General features: G+C 44.1%; 1 pseudogene; it reads left to right on the top strand.

The window, feature by feature from the left end:
* The first annotated feature begins 551 nt into the window (after positions 1-551).
* Positions 552-13,485, top strand: part of LOC137332110 (ornithine decarboxylase 1-like) — a 33,311-nt pseudogene continuing 20,377 nt past the window's right edge.

Consider the following 13,485-nt stretch of genomic DNA (forward strand, 5'->3'; position numbering starts at 1 on the left):
CCCAGAACTCATGGGAACTCACCAGAAAAAACTATGTTTGAGGAACATCATACCTATGCACAGGCTCGGAGACAATCTGGCAGGATATGTGGTAACTGACACATGTGACTGTCAACTCCACAACACTCCTTTGCGGTTATACCTCGGAAGCTTTGTATCCCTTGCAGGCACCAATACAGCAAATGGCCGCTGCATTGAACGCTGCAGCAGGTCACCAGACAAAAGGCAGCCAGGGACCAGTCAGACCTTCCACCTTCATGGAGATACAGCCTGCAGCTCTGGAGGCAATAGAAGAACGCTTGGACTGCAGCATGAATTGTGGCTTCCAGACCATTGTCACTACAGCGTTACAGGGCTTTCAGGATCTAATAGCCAGCATAGACTAGCCATCTCACTGAGCCGTGGAGCCACAGATCCAGGGCCCAGTGTAATGGCGACAGTTGGAGTCCAGCAGCCCAATACTGCCATTTCTTACTTCACCACCATCTCTCAGGACAGCAGCATATGCCAGGACTTTGGCCTTCCCCCTCCGAGCACTGTGCCAGTGTAGCATGGGGGACTGCTCAGAAGCCATCTCCAGAGATTCAGTCAGCAACGGTTCCATGCCAGGAGCCAACTGCCATGAGTTGAGAGCCAACTCAATCCCACCTCTGTACAGAATGAGGAGCCAACCATCTCCACATTCCTGGCCCTCAGGTGGCACTTAGAAGTAGCACTAGAATAGAAGATCGAAAAGCATGACTAGGCCCTTAGGGGAAGCATAGACTAACTGTTTGAATGCATTTAGTATGTAAAATGGAAAAGAATGGCAAAGGCAAATGTGGGTCCCTTACAGACAGATGAGAGAATTTATAATGGGGAATAAGGAAATGGCAGAGAAATTAAACAAATACTTTGTGTCTGTCTTCATGGAAGAAGGCACAAAAAACATCCCAGAAATACTAGAGAGCCAAGGGTCTGGCGAGAATGAAGAACTGAAAGGAATTAGTATTAGCAAAAAAATAGTACTAGAGAAATTAATGGGACTGAAAGTCAATGAATCCCAAGGACCTGATGATCTACATCCCAGGGTTTTGAAAGAGGTGACTATAGAGATAGTGGATGCATTGGTTGTCATCTTTCAAAATTCTATAGATTCTGGAATGGTTCCTGCAGATTGGAGGGTAGCAAATGCAACCCCACTATTTAAGAAAGGAGGGAGAGAGAAAACAGGGAAATACAGACCTGTTGGCCTGACATCAGTAGTAGGGAAAATGCTAGAATCTATTATAAAGGATGTGATAACAGGACACTTAGGATTTGGCAGAGTCAACATGGATTTATGAAAGGGAAATCATGTTTGACAAACCTATTGGAGTTCTTTGAGGATGTAACTAGTAGAATAGATAAGGAGGAGCCAGTGGATGTGGGAGCTGTTAAAGTGGAGGAAGGGTTTTAACCAGAAAGCACTGTAAAAAGATAGTTGTGCAAGTGTTGCTTTAAGAGGGTGAAGAATGTGTTGGTGCCCAGGGTAGGTAATGAAGAAAAGGGAGATGTGTCCTGTGTGTTAGCTTTCCTGTCGTGCTGAGGATGTAGGACTTTTGGTGGCTTTGTTCTGCAATGAGCAATTTTAGGGGTGAGGAAGATAGCACTTAGTGATAAATCTAGGTGATTTGGTGGCACCCACACCCAGAAGTGTGTTTGTCTGCCTTCAGTGACCCCCAGTAGGACTTGGAGGTCTAAATGAGTAAAGTTGTGTGTTCTTCTCTGGTTTGGTGTCATGCCCTGCTGCCCTCTGAGCACAGATGGTGGTTGAGTAGTTGTAATTCTGTGCAAATATAATAAAAATATTGCTAAGACATTCAGTTACATTCTTAGAGAGTGAAACAAAAGAATTGAGCACTGTTCCTCTCTTACCTGTTTGTCCACAGGCTGCTGCTGAAGAGTGCAGGTTGAACTATCTTTTTAAAGGCTGCAAAGGAGTTTCCAGGTGGTTCAGTTGTTTACATTGGTTTTACACCAATGCCTGCACCAATGGGTGTGCAAATGAGCAGACCCTGGCAATTGTGTGCACCCTCAAGAGACCACCGGTAGTTGTAACATTTTTTTTTAAAAAGGTGCAACAGCAGTGTGTTTGCCTACATAATAATGGTGACTATACTTCAAAAATAATCCATTGGCTGTAAAGCACTTTAGGACATCCTGAGTATGTGATAAGGTGCTATATAAATACAAATTCTTTCTTAATACGGGCAATAACCTACATGGATTGAGTTTTGTGGATTGGATGGTAAACTGCAGAATCCTAAGGCAATTGGGTTTCTCTCTTTCAACCAGAATGAGATTGCATTGATACAAGATATTTGTGTCCCAGCAGAATCATTTATGTAAACCCCTGCAAGGAGCACTCTCATATTAAATATGCTGCCAGTAATGGGGTCCAGATGATGATATTTGATAAAGAAGATAAACTACCCAAAGTTTCAAGGAGACATCCTACTACCAAGTAAGTAGACTGCATGCATTTAAAGTACCTGAAGCAGACCAAACTTGACAATTTCAGTTTCTTATTTGTAGTTTTAATTCCATACAAAGTGCTTTACTCAACAAAAGCCAACAGACAGACACAAAGCCCTGATTTTGCAAGACCCATATGGTACAGGAACAATCATGCTGGCATGGGTGTTGGGGGGTGGAAGGTGCTAACCTCATCCAATTTTAAGTTGCTAGCCCCTTCCCTTCTTTTGAATAGGCTCCTTCTTTGTATTCATGTTTGCTCTTTGTCCATGGAAGGTGTGGCCCTAATGGAAATGCTTCCTGCACCCCCAGAAATAGAGCCCCCCTGATTCAGCCCCAACCCATTTTCCTGGGTCAGGTCTCCTCCCATATGCATATAGCAGGTTCCAACGGGATTCTTGTCTCCAAGAGCATGTCTGCAAGTGCAAGGGCAGTAAATCCCAGTGGTGCTGCAGCTGAGATGCTACTGCAGTGGTGATAAATGGGCAGACCAAAGGGAAATCCTCTGGGGATCCGGGCCCTGCTCCCTTCTGCCGTTTCCATGCGGTGGGTGGGGTAGGAGTGGGCAGTGACTGTCTCGCGGGGGGGATGGGAAATACTCATTGTGGTGGTGAGGCAATATTAGGCCTCAACGCCTGAATTTTCCCTCATTCTCTGCCACAATCCTGCCTGATTTCAGGTGGGATTGTGGAGGAGAATTCCCCGCTGAGCTTCATTTGTCTTTCCCTGCCATCCACAGTCCTGTGTGTAGCTACAATTGCTCAATGAATCAGGTGCACTATATTTGTAGGTGCATCACACCCTTAAAATTACCATTGGAGCAGGATTTGCACAGTCAGCACCTCGTGGGGAGAATTTCTACACGGTTCCCCTGATCTCCCATCATAATTTTGGCAGAAGATCAGCGCAAAGCCTGAAGTAACAGCATAAATGGCTGTTTTTAGCCAGTTACACTGTTTCTATGCAAAATTGCGATGGGGGATTGATGGAATCCCCAAGAAAATTCCAAGTGATGAACTTTTGAAATTTTATTTTGCTTTGTCTAATGCACATTGATATTCCTAACTCCTCCCGGCTGTACAAAAATTTTGCGGGCCACTACTAGCCCGGCCTTGCCTGCCTCGACATCACATCCCCCACCCAAGAACCTACCTGTGGGCTTGTTTGGCATCTGCAGCACACTTGCCAAATGAGGCCAGTGCCTCAAAATCATGGCTGGGAAGCTCGCTCCGTCAGTCGGTCGCCTGAAAGTCAAATCGACCCCAAAGACTTGACCACATAATCTAGCTGCCATTACAGTGCAGTGCTGAGGGAGAGCTGCATCGTTGGAGGTACTGTCATTTGGATGAGATGCCTGTTCAGGTGAATGTTAAATATTTTATTTCACTATTTGAAGAAGAGGAGGAGGAGTTTTTCTGATGATCTGCCAATATTTTTCCTTTATGCAAATTAGTTCCTACATTTGTCCACATAACAGGTAACTTCAAAAGTAATTCATTGACTAACGTGCTTTGGGATGATCTGAGGACATGAAAGGTGTTAGAAAGAATGAACTTGCATTTATATATCTATCTAGAGTGGTTTTATGTATTAGCACAGATGACTAAGTCTAGTATTCCCCTGAGTGGAAAGTATGGAGCAGCTATCAATAAGTGCAAAGTCTTGATTGAATGTGAAAAGGCATCAATGTGGAGATCATTGGAGTTAGGTAGGAAAACACTTACTGAACTCTGAAATGCCAGTTTATACATTTATATATCAGTGTTCTAATTAATGAAGACAGTGCTATAGAATATTGAATTACACACCAATAGATACAACATCTGAGGGAACAAAACAAAAATATGAATATATACAAACAAGGAAAAGTGATATTCAAGAAAAAGTCAACATTAAAGTGTAGAATAGCATTTTTGCAACAATTACAATATTAACTACAAAATTGTAAGTCAAATGCCTGTGGCAAGATAAGCTAATCAACAGTAATATTGAAAAATGGTATAAACCAAGGCAAGAAATATTGTGGCAAGACTCTCAACAAGGACTAAACTGGTATCATAAGTTGTCTCGAGTCCGATAGTGACATGGTTAGGATCGGGACAGCAAGAGCTGGAAGGGGGATTGAAGGTTCTGGAGATTTTAACAGCACAGCTTGACATTTTTAAGGGAAGGAACATAATAGGATACAATATAATAGCATTAAGAGGAGAGGTGGCTCAGCCTAGGGCAAGACTCAGAGCGAAACATTCCTGGTTACAAGTATTTGGGAGGGATAGAGTAGGAAAGAAGAGAAGAGCTGAGGTAGTGTTAATCAAAGGTTCCATTACAGCGACATAGGGGATGATGCAAAAGTTGAATCTATTTGATTAGAGTTAAGGAATAGGAAAGGAATATTGGGAATATACTATAGACCGCTCCCATTTACAAACATAAAAAAGAGGGTTCAGTCGCACTTTCAGTGAAGTTACTGCGGTGAAGCAGGAGCAGCTCCGAAGAAATTCCCAGCCATAGACATAGTGTCAACAAGCAACGCCTACTCACCAATAACTCCACTCAGGTTCCAGCAGAACTACATGGATTCATACCTTGATCAAGGCATGGATACAACAGCTGAATTCTAGAGGAATGGTGAGAGTAACTGTCCTCGACATGAAGGCAGCCTTCAATCAAATATGGCACAAAGGAATCCAACCAAAACTGAAATAATTTTAGGGATCAATGGGAAAACCCTTTAGTGGGCTGGAAATCAAACTTGATACAAAGAAAGACAGTTGTGATTATTGAAGACCAATTATCACAGCCCCAGGACATCACAGCAGTACTTCCTCACAGCAACATTCTCAGCTCAGCTGCCTTCAGTTGCTTCATTAATGATCTTCCCTCCATAAGGTCAGAAGTGTGGCTGCTCATTGACAGGTTTACAGTGTTCAGTTCCATTCACAACTCCTAATAATGAAGCAACCTACGCCAGCCTACAGCAAGACCTGGTCAACATGCAGGCTTCGGCTGACAAGTGGCAGGTAACAGTCACACCACATAAGTATGAGGCAATGACCATCTCCAACAAGAAAACCCAAACCATCTGCCCCAACTTCCATCAACACCACCAGTGCCGAGTCTCCCACCATTGAACCTTGAGGGCTACTAATGACCTGAAGCATTACTGGATTTGCCATATCAACACCATGACTACAAGAGCACATCAGAGGCTAGGTACTCTGCAATGATTGGCTCACCTCTTGACCCCTCAAAACCTATCCACCATCTGGAAAGCTCACCATTCACCTGAATGAGTGCAGCTACAACACTCAAAGCTCAATACCATTCAAGGTAGAGCAGTCCCTCTCAGCAGCATCCCTGGCACTAGTCTGAGTATCCACTCCCTCCATCACCAATGCACTGCAGTAATTCACTGAGCTTACTTCAACAAAACTTCCCAGCCCCATGACCTCTACTACCAAGAAGGACAAGAGCAGTAACATCATGGCACTCTCTTAGCTCAGTGGTAGCATTCTTGTCTTTCGTTGTGGGTTCAAGTGTCATTGGAGGACTTGAGCACATAAAGTAGGTTAATATTGTAATCCTGAAGGAGTGCTACATTGTTGGAGGTGCTGTGTTTTAGGTGAGATGCCTGTTCAAATGGATATAAAAGGCCCCCTCACACTATTTGAAGAAGAGCAGGAATGTTTTCCTGATGTCCTGGCCAACATTGTTCCTTTAACCATTTATCCTAATTAGCTGCTGCATTTTCCTACATACCAACCAGTCACACGCCATCCTGACTGGGACATTTACTGTTGTTCCTTCATTGTTGCTGAGTTACCAAAAATCCCTACATAACATCATTGTGGGAGAACCATCACCACAGGAATTGTAATGCTTCAAGAATAAGGCCCATCACCACCCAGTTTTGTCACCATCGTCCACATCCTGGACCAACAACAACTTTCATTTCATATAGTGCCTTTTATGTAGAAGAAACTTTCCATGACACTTCACAGAGGCGTAAGGAAAAAAACGAATCCCGAGCCAAAGAAGGATATGTTGGGATAGGTGATCTAGGTTGAAGAGGTGGATTTTAAGGAAAGTCTTAAAATAGGAGATGTTGAGGGGATAAGGGAAGGAATTCCAGCAAGTGCGGCAGGTTCTAAACAGGCAGGCAATCCTTTCGCCCAGATTAATAATCGGGCTATAACTATGAAAATTTACCTCTTAATGTCTTCAGGAAAGGAGGAAAAGGGAGAAAATTGACCAGAAGTAAAATGCTCTTGTAGTGTGAACCTCACTCCAGCACATATTACACTCAATGACAGTGTTGACATAAAGCTAGTGCATTTCTTTACACAGAAACATGAATGGCATGTTACAATATATACAATGCTTGTGCCCAGTGTAATCTTCTTTTCCTTTCACGGCTTTCATGTGGGAAGTGGCTGTACTGATCCAAATGTTTATACTCAAGCTGTAGCAGAAGCACGTCTAGTCTTTGACATGGGAGTAAGTGTTATGTTTTCTAATTTTAATCCTTCACTTATTTTCTCCCCTCCTTTATTGAAGCTTAGATCTATATAGTTCTGCAGTCAATCTTTTCAGCTGCTTTTAATACCACTGCTGTTCCAATGGTTATTAAGCAGGAAGCATACTCAGGCAGCAGTCATGAGGTCTATTTTAAGGCAATCCATTGTGTTCCCATGATTTGACTCACAATGTAAAGCACAAGGATCACTCCCAGGAGACCAAAGTTACCCTTTACAGCTCTGGTTCATGCCACCTCTGCAGCAGCCATGTACACTTGCTGAGCACAGGTACAATGAAGTACATGAATTTACCAGAGTCATTACTGAACACAGATGCCTAGTCAGACTGGGAGAGTATCGCAATAAAGCCCAGTCAGTCTCCTGTACTGGAAGTTTGCTGCATGCTACGTTGTTGCAATATAACAAGATATTGCCATGGAACAGCTGGAGAAAGAAAATAACAAACAGCAGCAAGGAGACAACACAGTGGAGACCGGAGGAGGCTGAAGCAGATGTAGAGCCACTTTTGACAGCCACTAGAGCCATTCAACTTGCTCTCGTTGATGACACCTAATTATCTTCTCCACCCATTCCATGAAAAGTTCTTCACACACCATCAGCATACCATCAAAGAATGCCATCACCTACATGGTCTTTACCTCCTATTGAACAGCCAAAGATACCAATTCTATTACCTGCTGATACAATAAGCAATATTATAACAAGAACACTTTCTGGGCACAGTACAACTTCAGTATGAACAGTTTTCATTTCCATAATTGTAAACTGAGTGGATTACGAATGTTTTGATGCTTCCTGTGGTGACTGATGTGTTCTAGAACTTAACTTTGTGCTTCTTCTACATGCTTCCCAGTGACAGGAGTACATGAGGCAGCTCTGTATGTGAGGTTCTTGAGACTGAGATGGTCCTTGATTTCCGTGACTGGGGGCCTCAGATGGTTCAGTTGCAAGCTACACCACTTCTGCAGCAGAGGGGGCAGCGTAGTCCTGCTCGCTTTCTCACACGTGCAGTCAACAACGGGAGTGGCTGGAGATTTACGGTTTTGTTATCCTGATCTGCTGTCAGCTTGAAAACAGCATGAGTACTGCAGGCGTGCCACTGTGCCTAGGCACTCCTTCAAAATGTCCACTGATGTGGCTAAGAGCAGCAATTTGAAAACTAAGATGTTTGTGAATCCCGGTCTCAAGGTTATCCATATCTAATAGTGATAGAACCATAGATGTTTACAGTACAGAAGGAGGCCATTTGGCCCACTGTTTCTGTACCAGTTCATTGCTAAAGCAATCCAAAACTAAAAAATCCATTGCTCTGCTCTTTCCCTATAGTCTGCTATCTTACTCTGCTTCAAATATTTATCCAATGTTCCCTTAAAAAAGTGGTTTCTGTTTCAACCATTTCCTGTGGCAAAGCATTTCATGGTCCAACAACACACTGCATAAAGACATTTCTGCAAACCTTTCCCTTCACTCCCTTGTCATCAATTTAAAATTATCACCCTTCATCATTGACTCCCCAATTAGAGGAAATAGTCAACAACATCTCATTCACCTTTGGGTGAGCACTTCATACCACTGCTGTCATCACTTCTGGCAGGAACTCAAAATCTACAGCCTCGATATTCATCTCTATAAAAATTAGGACTGTTCCAGTGATGCAGACCCAGGAAAGGGTGGAGGAAGGATGGAGAGTACCATCAGAGCCTTAGAAAGGGAACTCAGTCTAGGCCAAAATTTGTCAGGGCAGACTTGTGTGTCTAGTTGTGGCAGTTTGTTGTTTTGCACAATAGTAGTCTTACCAAACTTCTTTATAGGTGAATTCTTAGGGCTGTTTGTATGATCGGGTGCTTTGGTAAGCAGCAGCACTCGCAGGGGGCAAGTTGGGAAAATATTTAAATTAACGAATGGAAAATCAGGGGCTGCAGGCCCACAATTTCTGAAGCAGCACTCACTGCAAGCACTGCTCCTCACCATGAGTGCCCATTCGGGCAATCAGCCCTCTTCTGTCTTAAATTCTTTGGTTTCTGGATCTTTCTGCAATTTCCTTCTATGATTGCTGCACCAGGCATTTTTTGGTGTGGTGGTCAAACATTGCAAATTCTGTCCCTGTGTTCTCTCATCTCTAATAGTACATCTAATAAAAAGTCCTTATTGAGGAAAATTGCTGAGAAAACAGCTGTCCTGGGCAGCATTGACTTATTTCAGGGGCTTAAATGGCTGCTTAGTGTAGTTAACAAGAGTTAGTTAATACTGAAAGGCAGGAGTGGATTAACGCACAGGCCTCAGCCAAATATGGGGTCCCCACCAGGGGGCAGTTTCAATTAAATGTGAAATATTGTGATGTAATTTTCTTTATTATTGATGCAGTGAGTAAACATTCTATGGGCCTATTGCTTCATGCATTTTGCTACACATTTGTGTTTGGAAGGGGCGGTTGCTGAAGACCCCTGAATTTTCTTAGTGCCTAGGGCCCCAAGAATTCTTTGTCCAGCTTGTATAGGTGTTATCATGCACAGTGCCAGCAAACCGTAAAATGGAGGTTAAAGTGTGCTTAATAAGTCAAAAACCTTAACAAAATCCACAAGAGTGCTGAAACAGCAAAATCTAGGTTTACACTACATTACAGACAATTGTTGAGGATATCTGATACAGATTATTAGTGGTTTTTTTCATTTTTGCAGACTGATCTTGGATTCTGCATGAATGACTTGACATTGGAGGTGGTTTCCCTGGCTCTGATAAAATTATATTTGAGAAGGTACAGTGAAGTGTTAAAATTCACAGCATTTAAGTATTGAATTCCTTTTTGTAGCTTTTAAAACACTTATGAACTGATGCCTTATATCTTCTTTCATACACCCAGTCCACATTTCCTTCCCTTTAGAACTTTGCTTGTGTCCATCCTATGAAGTATGAACCCACATATCCTTCAAATACCATCCTATTGCCCTTAGCTCTTTACTTTTTAAAGTCATGAAGCTGATGTGTGTTAAATTATCCATTATCTTGACAATTCCAGACTTACACATGAACATCAGTTTGGTCTTCAACACTACTGTTCCACTAGTGAACTGCTTGTCTGTGTTCAGACTTGCCTTTGGCACTTGCCACAAATTCTACTACTTTACCTCTAGTTCTATCACTCTCCCCAACCACTGTCCCACACTGAACCAGGCAACTGGCAACCTTGGTGACCCTGAGCTTGATTTAAGACACCATATACTTTCCATCACAAAAAGACTGCTTACTTCCACCTCTGCAACATTGCCTGATTCAACTCCTACATCAGACCCTTTGCTGCTGAAATCCTCATACATGCCTTTATTATTTCTAGACTCTAACACTCTACAATTCTCTCCTTGCTAGTTTCTATTCTCCACCCTCCATAAACTTTAACTTGTTCAAAACCCTGTCTTATATCTTGCTCGCTCGCATCTATATTGGCTCACCATCCCCTACCACCTTAAATTTCTCAGCGCAACTAGGGATGGGTAATAAATGTAACCTTGGCCATGTTGCCCACATTCAAAGAACTTTTTTTTAAAAAAGTGAGTTACATTGGACTGTCCTTCTCTTGAGCTTGGATCAGTGGTAACACCCTTGCCCATGCAGCAGAAGGTTGTGGATTCAAGCCCAATTATGGACTTGAGCATATGGTCAAGGCTGATGTTTCAGTCCAGTACTGAGGCGTGTTACATGGTTGAAGGCATATCTTTTAGATGAGGCATATGTGCCTGTTCAGGTGGGTGGAAATGATCTTATTCTGCTATTTGAAGAGCAGGAGTTTTGCCAGTGTCCTGGACAACACTTATCCCTCTAGCAACACCAAAAATAGATTAACTGAACACATCAAATTTTCTGTTGTGGGACCTTGCTGTGCATAAATTAGCTACCGCATTTGTCTACATAATAGTGACGACACTTCACGCAAGTGTACTGAATTGGCTGTAAAATGCTTTGGGATGTCAGAGGATATTTTAACCTGCAGATACAGACCCAGGAGTCAATTATACACTTAGACCAGGAGTATGACTTTAACTCCAAAGAATGGGTGGGTTGGGAAATAGTAAAAATTTTAAATTTGGGAGTAGGAACGAGTCCCCGCTCCAACGCACCGATAAATGAGTTTCAGCAGATGCACCTGGGTGTGCATGTGCTTCAGAAACCTAGAAGTCCAGCCACATTTAAAAAGGGGAACTAAAATCAAAGTACATAAAATCAATTAAATTTGTGGTGATTGAGATAGACAAACTATTTTAACTCTGCCTGATAGTGTCTCCCATGGCCTCAAACACACCATAGAAACGACCTGGGCCTCTGAAACACACCATAGAAACAGGAGAGTTGCAGCTGACAAATGGGGATAAAAAAGGTGAATTTTTGCAGCAGGGCAAGTAATTCTCGCAGACAAACCTTTGGCTGGGAATTCAGTGTTTAGACTCAGATTTCTTTGTTCACACTCAATTCTTCTGTTCAGACATATATTTGCTTGCATTTTAGACCCCCTCAAACTGACACCATCAGGATTGGGGGGCGGGGGGGGGGGGGGGGTTGGGGAGAAAAAAAGGGATAATGGATGTGTTCAGCATTACATCTGAGCAGGAGGTAAATCACAGTCACCAGGCATGGCGTGCAGTTCTGGGAGTTGCAGCTCCACAAGACAGAGGTGCACCACAGGGAGCAAGAGGGGCTGACACGACAGGAGCACTACCCACAAGCAGAGGCCAAGCTTCCTGGTCCTCTGAGGAGTGCCTACAAAGCCTCAGATTGAGTGGCCAGGTGGTCGCAGACATCTGCAGGCTGGGCCTGGTGGCCAGGCATTGCAGTCACAGTTAAAGTCACCACTGCCCTTAATTTCTTCTCCTCTGGATCCTTCCAGGGCACCACCAGTGACATCAGGATCTCAGTCGTCTGCACATAAGTGTATACGACAGGTCACAGGTGGCTAGTTTGCCAGGGCATCCGACTAAATCAACTTCCCCTGCGATGATATCAGACAGAGCGCAGTGGGTTTCAGCTCTCTGGCTGGTTTCCCACGGGTACAGGGTGCAACTGATAGCAATCAGAGGAGCTGCAATGTGTGCAAATGAGCCAAGACTCTTCAACCAAAAGGGATATCACTCCATCAATGCACAGCTAGATGGCGACCACTGAAGGAGGTTACTACAGCTGTGCACCAGATTCCCTGGCAGCTGCCATGATTCCTTCATTTTGCATGAGTCCAACAGCCTGGCCCCCTTCCATGCACAAGACATATTTAAGGGCTGGCTCCTTTGAGACAAGGGAACCCCCCCTGCAGACATGGCTCACGACACCTGTGAGGAACCTCACCAGCAATGTACAGAAGCAGTACAATGACAGTCATATCACCATCAGGTCTGTCATTGAACAAGCCATAGGACTGCTGAAGATACACATCCGGTGCCTGGATCGATCTGAGGGAGCCCTTCAGTGCTCACCGGTGAGGGTGTGCAGAATAATACTAGTGTGTTGCATCCTGCACAATATCGCTCAGGATTACCGGTGGATGAGTTCCCATCCGCTCTACTGGCAGCTGCACACAACGACGAGCAAATCATTGGCAGAGCAGCGTCTCACCTGGCTGCTAGTCATGCCAGGGAGCCAATCATATTTGATGATTCTTTAAGGAGAGCTGCAAAGTGACTACAGTCAAGTACTCAGACCACCACAACAGCCCCCCCAAGGTTGCACAAAAGTCATACAACTATACATGCACCCAATGGGTGACATCAAGTCTTGCAGTCCATGAGCAACCACATGTAAGGGAGTTTGCACAAAAGGGACTCAAGAATGGGCAAGATGTGGCAGTGGTGGCGAGAATCATTACATTTAATGTGATTTTAACAAAAACGAAAAACATGGACAGTCTGTCCGACACCCTTATGGATTACAAAACCTTTGACTTCCTCTTCCTACTGCTTCTACGTAGTGCATCCCTTGTGGCTGCAGCAGAGGTAGTGGCAGGTTGCTCAGATTCATGTCTGGACTTAGATGTTTTCAGCCTACGACCTCAGTTTTGAAGCCCACGAGGGCCCCTCCAAAGACCACTCCACCTGCACCTGTGCAGGGGCAGACTCGGCCATCTGGAGAGGAGGCAGCATTGCAGGTGCCAGTTGAGGGGGTGGGGGGCGGCGCGCGCAACATGTGAGATGTGGGAGCACTTGGAAGTGGGATGCCACTCAATGTCCCCTTTCGCCATCAGCTCTCTCCTGGGCCAGGGCCACATCATTCCCACCAATCTGCTGGACAACAGTTGAGGACATACATGATGCCTTGTAAGGCCGGTGATAATGTATCTGTCTACTTGTCTAAGGCAGCAGAATGTAGTTCACTGCATGGCTGTTGCCAGGGCCTGAATGGACTCTTGCGAGCTGTGCTTGAAGCTCAATGGAGGCTGCTATTCTCTCCATTGCAGACATTCCCACACTTACCT

This window comes from Heptranchias perlo, chromosome 2, assembly GCF_035084215.1.
Source record: "Heptranchias perlo isolate sHepPer1 chromosome 2, sHepPer1.hap1, whole genome shotgun sequence".
Lineage (NCBI taxonomy): Eukaryota > Metazoa > Chordata > Chondrichthyes > Hexanchiformes > Hexanchidae > Heptranchias > Heptranchias perlo.